Below are 12516 nucleotides of genomic sequence, written 5' to 3'. Positions count from 1 at the left end.
TGTATATAAAACTTTACATTTCTTAATCATAAATAAACGTTTATTTTTGTAAACCTTTATACATGAAAAGCTTAAATATATTTATAGTAACTTTTCAAAGTTTAAGCTATACCTTCGACTAGGATCTAATCTATGTATTGAAATGACTTATAAATAACTCCTATCTTAAATTGGGTAGCACTTCGACTATACATAGGGTGTTGGGGTATGAAGCGTCGAAACTCCAGAGTAGCGTCGGGACTCCAACTCGGTGACACGAACTTCAAGAAAGTGAAAATGGTTTGGTGTTTTAGATGCCACAAATGAGGATCCCATGTTCACTATTTATAGCCATCCCCATTCGGACTGTCAGCCACCACCAATCGCCACATGTCTATCTTGTGATGAGTCGTGATTATTTTGTGTTGACATGCAGCATTCTATATTGACTAGTCACTAGCCATATATCACTTCGAGAGGATATGTTTCATTATATGTTGACATGTGTCCTTCCATGTCACCACCATGTGACATGTGTTGTTTCATGGTGATGAGTCATAGACCACGTATCGCTTCCATATATCTTTAGTTAAATGACTAACTAGTCCCTCAACTTCCTAAATGGACAAAATTGGTATGAAAATTTCTGGAATGTTATAGTCTGAGACTAGAGTAAATTTGGATAAGCTTACATTAATAGCCCTTTGGGCGGAGATTGCTGATGGAGAGTCTGGGACGACAGGCAGGTCTTCGCTGTTTTGGTTATGCTCTACATGATACTCACATAAGGTGGTTGCGACTACCATGTAAGAGGTTGATTGCTAGATGTTATATGAAAATGGGTGTTTCCATTTTGTTGCCGAGGGCTTTCCGAACGTCATTGGCGGCGACGACGAAACTATTTATCATTCTATTTCGTAGCATGTGATACAGTATATGAGGATGCTATTTCACTAATGTAAGCCTATCTTCATGACTGGCTCTAAGGGTTGGCTGGGTGGGCGCCCGGCCGTGGCACGCTTTTTTCGGGGGCACAAAAGTTTTTGAAAATTCTCGATGTTATATATATAGAATACTCGAACGTTTATAATCCCAGTATTTTTATAATATCCAAACACTTTTTAGATTCATTTTTTTATTTAACCCAAAGACTTATAGGCTCATTATAAATTGAAAAAGGCACATTCCTTTTTATTAATCAATAAAAATTAAATAAATAAAAAAATGAAATGAATAGACAAGATAACAACAGTGTCGGTTTAGAATACAAGCAGTCACGGTAGCATATGCAGAAATGTGTTTTTCGAAATTGCAGTTATTGAAATCTTATATACGATCCACCATACCCCAATAAAGACTTAGCGGGTTAGTGATGATAGCTACCTATTTTAGAGAGCATAGACTATGAAAAGTAGATTGACCAAATTGCTATCAAGAATGCTAGGAGAACTCGACAAATAATCGGTTAGCTATTAGTCTATTCGGTATGTCATAAACTCATTTTAATACCATTATTTTGTTAATTGTTATGTTTATTGCCATAACTTTAATCGTCGTTTAAAAAAATTTGTTTACATTATTTAGTACGTTAAGGCTTAAGGGGCGTATTTTTTCCGGCTCGGCTAGGGCACGTGAATTCTTAGTATTGGCCCGGCCTATCTGCCTATTTGTGATTCTATTTTATAACATGTTTTCTTGGTTCTACATATCTATGCTTACTAAATCGATGATTTGGGCCAAAAATGACGTCGACGATTGCTTTGCAGGTAGTGATTATTTCAAGCGATGGCTTTGCATGTTGCTGTTAAATGATGTAGCTCGGTCAAACGGTGGTGTTGTAGTGGTTTACCGTCAAAGGCAGCGATAGTAAAGTATGGTAGCGATGGCATGGTGGATGGTGTGGTGGTGGCAAAACAAAGGAGAGAGAGAGAGAGAGAGAGAGAGAGAGAAGGAAATGGTTTGTGTTGATTGTAAAGTGGACCATTTCATTAGTGGAAATGGTTTAACATTAAAATAAAGCATTTGTTATTCTCTTATTAGAGACAAAGGTGATAATTAGATGTCTTTGTACTAATTCTTTCATTCAAATCCAGTTGAAGCTACACGCGTAAACATTTGTGTCATACATGAGTGTTAACATTAATAATTTTTGAAGCTCGCCTATGTCACAAACCCGGCGCAACGCGGGCCTAAATTTCTTAACACAAAATGGCATAACGTGCGGGTACTAAATGCTAGTTCTATTTTGCAAATCGAAAAAGAACCCGTGCGAAAAAGAACCTGTGCGAAAAAGAATCCGTTCGAAGTACGGCGATGAGAAACCCACCCATGCGAACCCGAAACCCTGTGCGAAACCTGTGGATTTCGCATCCTATGCGAAAAACCCTAGAGAACTCCGGCATGCGAAGTACAGAGTGCGAACTCGAATGGAAATCCCGTGCGACGTGATTGAACTCTTCCATGCGACTTGAATTGAACTCTTCCATGCGACCCGATTAGACTGTATTCGGACCTCCCTTGCCAACCCGACTCCTTTCCTTCAGGTGACCGGCGCCGGAGTGCCGGAGACGGGATGGTGGCGGCGGTAGTGCCGGAAGTAAAATGAAGAAGGAAGAGAAGGGGCCTTGCTTGGGGACTTGTTTATATAGTAGGGTAAAGGAGGGGTATTATGGTAATCTCATATTAGGTTTAATAATAATAATAAATAAAAGATAATAATAATAATAAATAATAATAATAATAATATAATAATAAGAGTAGTATGGATGTGAGGATTTAAACGAAACCCGAACCCAAGACCCGACTCGATTAGAACCCGTGACCCGCCCCAAATAAATGTGAGTTGAAGGTGAGCCAAATGCAAAAACCTACTCGTTAAAGAAATAAATTCATCGATGTAGTTAAGTATAGACCCGACACGACCCGAACTCGCTTAAGGATGTTAACTCATGAACGTGTCAAGGACATGAGTAAATAATATGGATATAATATAAATATATAATAAGAATAAATGAGGATTAAAATATATTAAATAATATGAACGAGTAAAGAAGAATACATGTCGGTTCGGTTGACTTGGAAGTTAACTTCGTTAAACTTAGAAATGAATAATAAGGAATTATAGAGGATTAATATGTGCACATTATTAACAGTGAGTCGAGCTCAGTTGAAGAAAGGAATTACTAGTAATTCGAAAAGGAATCGTCTACAGGTGAGTTCTAGCCCCCGTTTTCCTTTAACCCGTTTTTGGAGCTGTATGCATACTCGTATGTGAAATACTAAGATATATTTAACTTTAGTTAACGATATATATCTTGTAAGAACATGTTTATATATTAATTTGTTAATATATATTTGAATGTTTGAATGATAGTTGATAGAATCGAAAGGGTTAGGGAGCAAGCCCTACTAATGCTTATGTAGAGTGTAGGGACGATAAAGCACATGCACGAACACAATAAAGGACTAAAAGCCTATACTGTGTTCGGGCACGTGTTTTGATAGTAATGTGGTCTAGTTATAGATACAACGAATTGATTTATTAGAATAATACGTATAATGTGGTCTAGTTATGGATACTATGGTAAGGTGGTCCAGTTATGGACATAATGATTAGGTGGTCCAGCTATGGATACAACGAATAGTTGGTCCAGTTATGGACACAAAGAATAGGTGGTCCAGTTATAGATACAATGAATATGTGGCTCAGTTGTGAATACAACGAATAGGTGGTCCAGTTATTGATACAATGAATAAGTGGTCCAGTTATAGATACAACGAATATGTGGCTCAGTTGTGAATACAACGAATAGGTGGTCCAGTTATTGATACAATGAATAGCTGGTCTAGTTTATGGATACAATGAATAGGTGGTCCAGTTATGGATACAATGAATAGGTGGTCTAGTTATGGATACTAAGTACAGTAGCTATTAATTATGTATGTAGGTAGTACGATTGCATGGTATAATAACTTTAAATGCATAGATATACTTATGGATACTATTTGTACGGGTAAAAGTCAGTGGATAGAAAAGAAAGAAGGTAGGGGACAAGTCTTATCAAATACCTGCGTAGAATGACAATATGTATCTTGATGTGAATGAATGATTGCATGTTCGTGCGTAGAGCCTTCGGGCCTCATGCACGCGCAACAAGTTAGGATGGCAAATCCCTTTAATTTGATATGGTTCGATTACAAGTAAGAATAGAAGGCTCAATTATGAGCAAGTATGTACGGGACTAGTTATAGACGAGTGTTACATCGCGCATAAATAAAGAATGTGATTTAATTATAATTCGAAATTTAATTAAAAGAAATAAACGTTAGAACTCACTCAGCGTGTAGCTGATTTTTAGTATGCATGCAGGTATTATTGATGATGTGGCAAGCTTGAGACGCATACGAGGCTATCCATATTGAAGAATAGTTAGAGAATAGGGTTGTTACATAAAAAGTTTAAGTTTTCGCTGCAAATTGATTATGCTTCCGCTGTATCAAACTGAGTTTATGAGTAAATCCAACACCGAATGTAAGGCTACCGGGCTTGCGGCCTTACATATGTGATGGGATCTTATTTCTTGACTTCGATTTTCAATTTATGTAATATTAGAGAATATATAACAATGCTTTATCTTTAATAACTTTCAAAATGTGATATTCATAATTCATTTGCTCATTGCTCTTGTCATATGAAGTAAAATTTCCATCTCCTAGTCTAGTTGGAATTCACATATATTTGTTATTTGTTAGGTGCAGCTTATTTTTCAGAGGTAAAATATTTGCAGTTTGCGAACCACATCTGCAGATATCTGTAGAAGAAGAGGTGGACCTAACCCTACAATTGCAAGAAGAATACAACTTGTTTTTTAACATCTGTAGACTTCTAAAATAAACTAGTGGTGGTGTACGAACTGTGGTAGTGGGTGGTGGTGGACGTGGTGCTGGACGATGATAGTGGACGATGGTGGTAGACGATGGTGGTGGGCTGGGGTAGTGGTGGACGGTGGTGATAGACAACGGTGGTGACTGGTGATGGCGGTGGCGGATGGAGGGTGGTGGTGATGAGCGGTGGTGAGTGGTGGCGGACAGTGGTGGCAGACGGTGGAGGTGGGTGGTGGCGGACGATGGGCGGTGGTGGATAGTGGGTGTTGATAGGTGGTGGTGTTTAACTCTTTGTAGACCTTAAAAAATCTTAAATGTAGAAGAGCCAAGTTTGCACCAACAAGATTTCGCGCAGACGTTTTTTAGTAAAACGTCTTTGTAAAAATAAATAAGTCTGTAGATGGCAATGTCTGCGTGTGGTCTGCGCCAAGAAGATAAAAGAGCCTTCACAGACAATTTTTAGAAAAACAAGCAACGTTACTAATGCACGTGGAAGTAGAGGTGCACAAATCGGGTTTTTCAAATACCCGGGTTCGGGTATGAAATCGGGTTCGGGTATGATCGGGTATTGGAAAATCGGGTATTGGCAATACCCGGGCAGGGTTCGGGGTCCGAGTATTGTCTCTAAATGCCATACCCTATGTATCGGGTTCGGGTCGGGTATAGAACCTGGTATTCTAAAACCGGGTATTTGAATACCTTATTTCCAGGTATTGAAAAAACCTTATTTTAAGGGCTTTTTCAGGGTATTTTTCGGGTATAGATTGGATTTTTATGGGAATTGCACTTTTTAAGGGCATTTATCGGATATTTTTCAGGTATTTTTCAAGTATAGATCGAGTATTTGAAAACCTGGTTTCAGTTATTGAAAAAACCCTGTTCCGGGTATGGAACCGGTTCCGGGTATTACCGGGTACAAATCGGGTCCGGTTCGGGTACGGGTTTTGGTACTGAAATGCATACTTTATTCGTACCCTACGAGTAGGGTCGGATACGGGTTCGGGTATTAAAAATCAGGGTATAAAAAAACCGGTTCCGGGTTTTATTTTCGGGTCCTGTTCCGGGTTCGGGTTTTTTTGTGCACCTCTACGTGGAAGTGTAATTAAATCAAAAGGAGGAAAGGTCGCATGATCTTAGTTGGGCTGGTAATATACATCAGGCCTGGGCCATAAATCATTTCTAAAAAGAAATGTGTGTTTTATAAGATTTTGAATATTCAATTCAATTGTTTTTTTAATAGATATAAAATGCTCTATCGAAAATGCATAAAATTCTGAAAAGGATTTGTATATTGATGTTAAATTAGAAACCCATGTATCACGGGTGAAATAAATAATAAGATGTCAAGTAAAGAAAAAAAGCTCATATATAATATAAATATGTGTAATCTAAGTAATATGCCAAAGAAAATATGAAGCAAATGTCGTAGTATCGAATTGTTGTGTTGACAAAACAAACCACCATTATCAAGAAAAACAAAAAAGCCACATAATTCTTTAATCTACAAGTACTTGTCATAATTGGTAATAGTTTTCAAGTGGAATACACATTAGTAAAATACAGTTGCGGAGAAAGAAATTTTTTTCTATGGGTTTGGGATTTTTTGATGCGTGATTTAAAAGTTTTCGGGCCCTAATGGATCGGGTCGGGTTGATCATTCGGTTAATCACTGTCATGACAAAAATATGTCATTAACATTCAATAAATTACAAATTCATATTACATAAAAAGATATTACATATTATAATTGTTCCCTACGCGTTTCATGTTTTGAAGATGATATCTTCAATCGCGACTTTAAAAATGAACTCATTGTCAATATAACAAACACACGCATCATTCATATAATCTTCACCCAAATGATTTCGCAAATCCGTCTTCACATGCTTCATTGAAGAAAAACATTTCTCAAACGATAAACCAACGATTATTGGTTGTTGCCGATGGTTGAAACTTTGAGGCGAACCGCAATAGGCGATGGGGCAATGGTCGTTTGGTCGATAGAAAGAAGCTGATCAATTGTTGAGGTGATGACCGACGCTTTTGTTTGTTTGTTTGTTTTTTATTTACGTATTATGTTTAAGAATGTTAATTGGGTTGAGATAATTGACCCATTGTATAAGTAATTTTGGGTTTTTTAATAATCTATATATGAGTTATTAGTGACCCATATATAATGTTGTTAATAATTTTATAGCCTTTTAATTTAAAAGCTTTTTATATTTTATAAAAAGAATATTCATTACTAAAAAAATATAACTAATTTTTTCATAATCAATGAGTTCAACTATATATATTTTTAAAATGATATTGGGTTTGTTCGCCGAAAAAGAATGAACTCACTCATTAATATGACACTATATGTTATATATAAAAGCGAAAAAAAGACCAGGTTCGACCGAATCCGTTGTTGATAATGTGGCTCCGCCACTCTGTAAAATGAAAATCCGTAACAAAAGCAAAAAAGGAAAGCAACGGAGAACCTTTATAGACAAAGCACTTGTGGCGTGTACGACCAATCAATTAACATATCTATCACGTAGCCCAAACATAATTACGGTTATAACTTTGTCCCAGAATTCCAGTGTCATTTTCGGTCACGTTATAAACCCTTATGACCCTACCATTTTCATTTTTCTAATTTCACGTCATTCTTGTGCCTATGCACTATGCATGCACATGTTTTGCTAATGATTTGTTTTGTCATTTTTACGGTTACGCCCTTTAGGTTTCTTCCTATTGTCATTTCCTACATTAAGTATTTCATCTAGACCAATTTGACAATAGGGTGTAAACAAGTCGAGCTGAGCCCAAGCTCGAGCTTGACTCGTTTTGAGCTTTATTTTGAAAACTCGATCTCGCCTCAAGGGTAGCTTTTTAAGCTCGAATTTGGCTTAGTATCAATTCATTATTCACTTATATATCACATTGATTAAATAGTGAAGTGCTTACTTGATAAACAACGAAAAGAATATATATTTATTTATTTAATTTATTATTATTTTTTTTTTTCATTTTAAGTATGTCATTGCGATGCATACTTTGTTTTTATTTATGTTCTATATAAATTTTATTCAAAACCGAGCTGTGAATAGTAATTTACAAATGATTGAAGCAAAAACATACATGTCATCAAAGATGCCTCATGGTTTAGTTTTTTTTTTTTTTTGTGTTGGTATGTAAAGTGACGCCATTTACCATTTTCATCATTTTATTAATGTAATATAATGTTTTAGTTTTTTTATATCAAAGCTGTCTCACAAACAGTACCGTTTTAATACTGACACCGACTGTATACGCGTCATAGCGCGTGAAGATTTCACTAGTTATTTAAGATAGCATAATGATTATCATAAAAATATTTATAATATACATTAAATAAAAAGTGTATAAATAACATACATGTTTAGGCGTGCAAACTTAATGTTTTTTAAACAAAATAATTTCAAACGAGGGTCAAAACTTGTTAGTTTTAAAAAGTATAAGTAGTAGTTTGGGCACCGTGACCCTTTGTATCTATAATAAACGGACGAGATTACGCCAAGGGATTGATCCAACGGTGAGGGTTGAAAGGCCAAGTGCATTGCTAAGTTATATATGCTTAATTTCACTCTAAAAATTCTCCTGTGAATTCATTTCTTTCGACCGGTTATAGGTATGTACATTATATATGCTCCCTCAATTACTTGTCATCTTCAGCTTTCAATAATCCTAAGATTAAAACATCGATGCTTCATTTTTTGTCATTACAATTTGATGGTTTTTGAACTTGCATGCAATCAATTTGTTTGGAGCTCTTTTCTAATGCTCGAGGTTGGCTTGGGCTTGACTCGTGATTTATATTAGTTACTTTGTATACAGTTGTATTTATCGTTATATACTTTGAGAAAACCCTTAACGAGTCTAAGCTCGGCTCGAGCTCGCATGCGGTACCATGAACAAGGCAAAGCTTGGCTCTAGCTTGGCTGTGTAGTGTGAAATTAATATTGAAGTTCAAAATAATTAAAATTTAAAAGTAAAGTCGGCTCATTAAGGCTCGATAAGCATAAATGATCTTACCATACAAGGCTCGAGCGGGCTTGAACTAAACGATCTTTATTTGATGCTCGGGCTCGACTATGGCTCGTTTTGAGCTTTTTATCCATCTGATCTTAAGTTGCTCGGGCTTGTTTGCACCCCTAGACAAGGGTAATAAGAATCTTTAATCGTTTTGGTTTCTGTGATTGTAAATTAATCTTATCTTGTTAATTAATAAAATAAATAGGTAACGCTTCCTTGTGAATTTGACTTGTTTGACTCTGATAAGTCAAAGATTGACTCAATGGGTTTGGATTCTAGAACAGGGTGATTAAGAATCTTCAATTTTTTGGTTTATATGACTGTTTGATTATGTTTTTGAATATAAACTTGTGATGTCATGATCAATTACTGTAAATTTATCTTAGTCAGCTAAATTTTAATCATGGGTTGACTTGTAGGTCAACATGGAAACTAAACAAGAAACCTTAGCAATATTCCTCTTATTATCGACCCTTGTATGTACTCGGGCCTTTACGACATCAAATGATGGGCTGTTTAGGGTCAGTTTAAAGAAAGTGAAGTTGGATGAAACCAATCATATTACTTCGGATCTCGGTTTAAATGATGGTGATTTATTTATGGAGTCTATTAGGAAATATAAACAAAATGCTAATAACCTTGTTGATCCCCAAGAGCCTGATATTGTGTCACTAAAGAACTATATGGATGCTCAATACTATGATGAGATCGCCATTGGCTCCCCACCACAGACGTTTATGATGATATTTGACACCGGGAGTTCTAATCTATGGGTGCCATCTTCAAAATGCATATTGTCGGTAAGTTTGTGTTAATTAGATATGTTATAATTAACGCGCGGCTCAAATTATTTCGGTGCCACAAGCAAGATTAAATTTTGGGGCGTATTTCATAAAAGAATGTGGATGAATGTATTTTACATAATTTTTCGCAATCAATGTCTTTAAATAGATCTATAATTTTCATCCCACATTGTTGAATAAGAAAATAAAAGTTAAACTTTAAACTATAAAATTTTTAAAAGAATTCGTTTATGTTAACAGAAGAAAGTGATGTCAAGAAAAAGCTTTTAAAAGAGGCTTGAGAGCCAAATTTCACAACAAACTTTTATAAAGTGTTTGAAATTTAAGAGGCTTGGGCCTAAATCCATTGCTTTTTTTGTTTACTTAAAAATATAGGACCGCGATAATATTCAAGACGAAAATTTAAACATTTATAATGTATCACATCTATGAGTATGAATGAAAAGTTAATGTGTTAGAACTATGTTTATTTTGCAGTTACCTTGTTTTTTTCACTCGAGGTATAGGTCAAGTCGGTCGTAGACCTACAAAGCCAATGGTTAGCTAATCATTTGTATACTATTTTCTTATTGTTGTGTTCACTTATTTTGTCATGAAACTAGCTTGGTTTAGTGACAAAAATGTATGTCCTTCGATTAAAAGGTTGTGAGCTCTGGGCTCACTTGAGACATGGTGGAAATATAAATATTAGTTGTTAAAAAAAAGGTGATAAAAGGACATGCTTTTATGAAAGTGAAAGTGTTTGATTGTTTTGTAAGATTTCCAAAATACCATTCGATACAACATAATTTATTCCAGATCAAATGATCTTATTAACTTTAAAGCTTCATTTCATAACCTCAGTCCTCATAGATAACGGGCCGGGTTGACTTGCTGCACCCTTCTTTGTCAAAAAATAAAATTAAGAAAAATATATAAAAAAGGTTAGCGCATTAAATATGATTACAAAAGCTATATTTTAGAAAAATAATAATCTTATTAAAAACACAGTTTAGTGGGTGTAAGCGTGTTATATGCTTTGGTTTATATTTGACAGGTTCCCATTTCTAACTAAAACTTTTTACTTAATTAATTAATTAACACAATATTTTGTAAGATACAATGTAGGTGCATTTAGAACATGTTACAACCGCTCTATTATTATTATTATTGTTATTGTTTCAAATGGCGTTAAGAGTTTTCCAAACTTCTGGCTTGTCACAAATGTTTTTTTGTCATGAAGGGACACCTGCTGCTATCCAGTATGGCACTGGATCAATATCCGGGTTTTTTAGTGAAGACAATGTCCAAGTTGGTGATCTTGTTATCAATGATCAGGTGAATTTACAACTTGGTCATACGCTCGCCTTTCACAAAAGTTTATTTAAAATTGTTTGACATGCATGACCTATAACTAGATGTTCATCGAGGCAACATGAGAGCCCGGTTTGACATTTTTAGCAGGGAAGTTTGATGGTATCCTTGGGCTTGGATTCAAGGAAATCTCTGTTGGCCAAGCTGCCCCTGTGTGGTATGTTTGTTTGTTGTTAACTAACTCTTTTTGACCCGATAAATAGACCCATATTTGAGTTGAAATTGGTTTACAGGGAGAACATGGTGAATCAACAGTTAGTTAAGGATCAGGTGTTTTCATTCTGGTTGAACCGGAAATCTGAAGAAGGAGAAGGAGGCGAACTCGTGTTTGGTGGTGTTGATCCAAAACACTTCACGGGTGAGCATACTTACGTTCCAGTCACACAAAAAGGTTATTGGCAGGTAATTAGCTATTGGTTAAAACTAATTTTTTTAAAAGTTATTCAAATATATGCACATATGTATTTTGATTGTTTTTGCTGTTCTTCATTGCTAGTTTGATATGGGAGATGTTCTTATTGGTGGGAAGTCGGCCGGTAATAAATCAAAGAATATTTTATTCATGCATAGATAAAATTGATATTTCATGGCACACTATATATGTTTTCTTGAGTAGGGTTCTGTAAGAGTGGATGTTCAGCCATTGCAGATTCGGGAACTTCATTAATAGCAGGCCCATCGGTTTGTAATTCCATTTCTTGATATTCTACAAGCCATGACTTACTAAATTTAGTATGTTAAATGGGCACTTTTATCTTCTAGGAGGTGATCGCCGAGATAAATCGTGCCATTGGGGTAGCCGGGGTTCTTAACGAGGAATGCAAGAAAGCAGTTAAATATTTTGGAGCCCGTGTGTTTGACCAACTTGCAATAGCGGTAATACAAACTCCCTAGCTAGTTACTCTTACTTATTTAAAGTTTAACTAAATGTTCCAGTTTCTTAGTTTTCGTGTTATTATTTTCCCATCAAAACAGGTCGCAAATACTACGCAACTTTGTTCCCGTCTTGGAGCCTGTCGACAGGCTAATGCATCTAGGTCATATTTCTAAGCATGCCTTGTTTTTGTTTAATAATTAGGAAATGCATGAACACGTATAGCTGGCTTTTAAGTTTATATTCATTTCTCGGTACTCTGCTTGTTAAGGAAGCTAGCGGAGTCTATATAACGCTTGTTGAGGGAACACAGTCTATATAAAGTTTGTTTGGTTTTCTTTGTTAATAACTTACTTATCATATAATTTTATTTTTCTTTAATAACCTATAATATTAAAATATTTAAAATCAAAATCTAAACACACAGTTTTATTAAAAAAAAATTATTGAATAACATATATATATATATATATATATATATATATATATATATATATAGGTAAAGTATAAAATGAAAACCCACTTGAATTGTGAAAACCCTATATAACATCGTTTTTTTTGTTA

General features: G+C 35.3%; 1 pseudogene across 1 annotated transcript; it reads left to right on the top strand.

Moving 5' to 3' along the window:
* The first annotated feature begins 9345 nt into the window (after nt 1–9345).
* On the top strand, nt 9346–12128 carry LOC143557997 (aspartic proteinase A1-like; annotated as a pseudogene). The gene is made up of 9 exons (XR_013139656.1): nt 9346–9722; nt 10203–10263; nt 10948–11042; nt 11123–11239; nt 11316–11480; nt 11575–11614; nt 11695–11759; nt 11841–11954; nt 12054–12128. The product of XR_013139656.1 is annotated as an aspartic proteinase A1-like (transcript).
* The last annotated feature ends 388 nt before the right edge of the window (nt 12129–12516 follow it).

Source organism: Bidens hawaiensis, unplaced genomic scaffold (assembly GCF_021521415.1).
Source record: "Bidens hawaiensis isolate Kalapana, Puna unplaced genomic scaffold, B.hawaiensis_p1.1 tig00019313_1, whole genome shotgun sequence".
NCBI lineage: Eukaryota > Viridiplantae > Streptophyta > Magnoliopsida > Asterales > Asteraceae > Bidens > Bidens hawaiensis.
The sequence above is the reverse complement of the archived record's forward strand: the minus strand, read 5'-3'. Positions and strand labels throughout refer to the sequence as shown.